Consider the following 3096-nt stretch of genomic DNA (forward strand, 5'->3'; position numbering starts at 1 on the left):
AGAAATGGCCAATAGGTAATTAATGATAACAGATATTCATTATAAATATTCCAACCGTGTGCAGATTTTTGTCGGCATGCATGCGCTTTAGATAATCATTTTATAGGTGAAAATTGGAAAAATTAGTTGACGGTGGATAATTTAAATAAAGAACAGAGTAAATTACTAATAAACTTGAGTGCAGTGAATTAGGGGACAATCGATAAGCTCTCCTCCTCAATATATATATATATGTTGTTTTATATATATATATATATATATATATATTAACAACTGTAAGAAAAACTTTGCTTATAAAAGAAATAGGTATTAAGGATGTATTTTCATTATTGTTTGAAAATAATATTGGAGAAACATAAGATGATAAAGAAATTAGTGAATAAAATATTTCATGGTTATTTTTCTTGTGTTATTACTGGTATATAATGATAAATCAGAAATCCCTCAGAATCCCCCGGAAAAGCTCAAGTTTCAAAGTACAAAACCACGTATTTACTGTAGTAGAGAGTGACGGAGTGACATGTCAACTCTTGATGTGTAGAGATGTGCAAGCAAACGTTTACCACTTGGTGGAAATGACTGCCGTAGGGGAGAGACTACTCGAGCACTACTCCAACTTTTTCATAACAACAAGAGGATTTTCCCTCAATGCAGGGGGTTAACGCCGGCGAGGGAGGAGATGGAAAATAGTCTAGCTGATTTCTGATGTGATGCGTGATTTAACACATGTAAAGAAAAGCTTCTACATTCTAATGCACAAATATAGATAAAAATAAAGGCTAAAGAAGGATATTTCATCAACGATTGAATTTCATTTAAACAGCTACGGAATGTTTCCCTTTGAGCTTGGCAGAATATCCCTGTAGCCGCAGCTGAGTGATTTTGAATATATCCAAGGTGAGAAGGCATACGTGTAACCCACGCATCTAGCATCCTATGTAAGCCGAGGGAATCGCATGAATAATTTCCCGTAGAGGAAATGTTGTCTGTGTGCCGCCGCTCTGCTAACTCTTCTCCTTCCATAGCCAAAACACCATTTATTCGGTGGGAATTTGTGCAAACAATGGCCCAACTACACTCCTATCCCTCTTCTTCTCTTTTCTCTGCCAAAATATACTGTCTACTGTCTCATTGCTGAAGAATTTTTTTTACTATATTTATATTTACATTATTAGCTTTTTTGCCAATCTCTTTTATCGAATCAACAAGCCATTATTAAATATAGTTGATCGTCAAGGCTGCTTGCTCTTCATCAATGTGCAGTCAAATTGCTGGAAAAAGGCATTGCAACGGTGATAATAATTCAAATTGACGTTGGAAAGCCAACTCCCACAAGAATACCGAGTAGCTTTTTTATCTTGTCCAAATGAATAAGAAAAAAATGGGAATAATAAAAAGAAGACACATTTGTTACAAATGACTTACTTGTACAACTGGATCAACACGGTTGTCCTAGTGGTTAGTATAGTGGTTAGCCGTTCGATCCTTGTGAACTGGCTCGTTGTGAGATAGGTATACGGTCGACCACACTAGCAACAATGCCGTTAGTGAGAGCCTGGATATTGGATGCCATTGGGCTGGTTTCACTGTAAGCCGATTTCATCCATCCGGCAAACAATAGCGCACTGTTACCGTATGAATTATCATTGAGCAACAGTGAATAACTAGGGCCAGCGATTAAACTTCCTGTGGTATAGTCCGTCTTGTCCATCTTGTAATACAATACGTAATGGTAAAGCGCCCCTCATTAAATTAATTGAATCTATCTTTCGAAGCATATTATTGATAGTCATTAAAAAAATTGAAAAATTCGAGAAAAAAAACCAAAAAAATGCCTATTCAAAGTCGTGAATTACTCCACCAGACACTCCTTTTTAAAATTTCTCGCCAATTGATATCAAGGATTACCAATATGTGGCGTGTATGATCCGCAGAATTTGAAAATATGTGAACAAGTTCAAGGTCTGCAAAAATATCTTGAGTTCCATGTAATGATAATATAAAGAAAGAGGAGTATTTCCGTTTAGATTGGTTTTTTTGTTCTGCTAGTGACAGTGTTATAGCAAAAAATTGAGATAATCATGTGATGAAATGGAAACGGAAATGAAAAAACGTCTGATATTATTGTAAGCAAGCTATACATAACCGCATGTGATGTGGACGACACAACTTTGAGAAATCGTGCTTTGAGTTTGTTATAGCTAACAAAAGTCAAATGTATTGGAGAGTAGCATCAATCGCTCCGGAAATAGAAGATCCAATGTAAAGAAGGTTTTACAACTGTAACACGCGAGGTCAAATGCTATCGCTGCTACTACCCTTTCGTGACGACTAGGTAAGTTCTAAATCTGCAAGAAAGATCCACGGCCATGACTTTGTAGGGTTTACATATGGTATGCGTCGTTCCATATATGAAATGAAAGGCAGTGTCTATTGACACGCTCCACGGTAACTTTGACCGTGGATATATACACGCCAGATCATGAACCCTCAACTTCTACTTTTCAAATTAAATCTAGACGAATCAGCATTTCTTTCTACTTTAAATAGTTAATTTAACAATCAACAGTGACTAGATTAGGTAGTTTACGCTTAAATGTGTCTGTTTCAGAAGAGGAACCACAGCTCGATATAATACATCTCGTACGTTAATCTAGAGTCTAGACTGATACTAGTATTCAACAAATTAATATTTTGAGAAAATTATTTACTAGTCTACTGTCTGCATATCACTTATCGATTGATTCGATGTGTATATTTTATTATTCAGATTTAATTTGACAAGTAGAAGTTGAGGGTCCACGATCTCCCATATAACCACGGTCAAAGTTACCGTGGAGCGTGTAAATAGATACTGCCATTCTCAACCAAAATTCAGTTTGATAAATTCGCTACTCGGATTTAAAACTCCTTGGGATTCTATTAATATATCAGCACAGTTAAAAACACGAAAAATAGTTAACGGCTAAATAATTTATAATAAATTATTATATTTGAATCTCTCACAATCAAGCAGCAAAGTCATTACGCAAGAATAATTCAAGGAGGAAACGTGATATTCAAAGGGATGTATATATATATATATATATATATATA

The 3096-nt window shown here is 35.4% G+C and overlaps 1 long non-coding RNA gene across 1 annotated transcript in view; it reads left to right on the forward strand.

Annotated features, from left to right (window-relative positions):
* The first annotated feature begins 1483 nt into the window (after positions 1–1483).
* LOC107043016 overlaps positions 1484–3096 on the forward strand; it is a 3779-nt gene continuing 2166 nt past the window's right edge. Inside the window, exons 1-2 of the long non-coding RNA XR_001461202.2 lie at positions 1484–2126; positions 2202–2335. This is a non-coding gene — a long non-coding RNA (uncharacterized LOC107043016). The remainder of the gene's footprint in view (positions 2127–2201; positions 2336–3096) is intronic.

Source organism: Diachasma alloeum, unplaced genomic scaffold (genome assembly GCF_001412515.2).
Source record: "Diachasma alloeum isolate Michigan unplaced genomic scaffold, Dall2.0 Dall_scaffold_00540, whole genome shotgun sequence".
NCBI classification, from domain to species: domain Eukaryota; kingdom Metazoa; phylum Arthropoda; class Insecta; order Hymenoptera; family Braconidae; genus Diachasma; species Diachasma alloeum.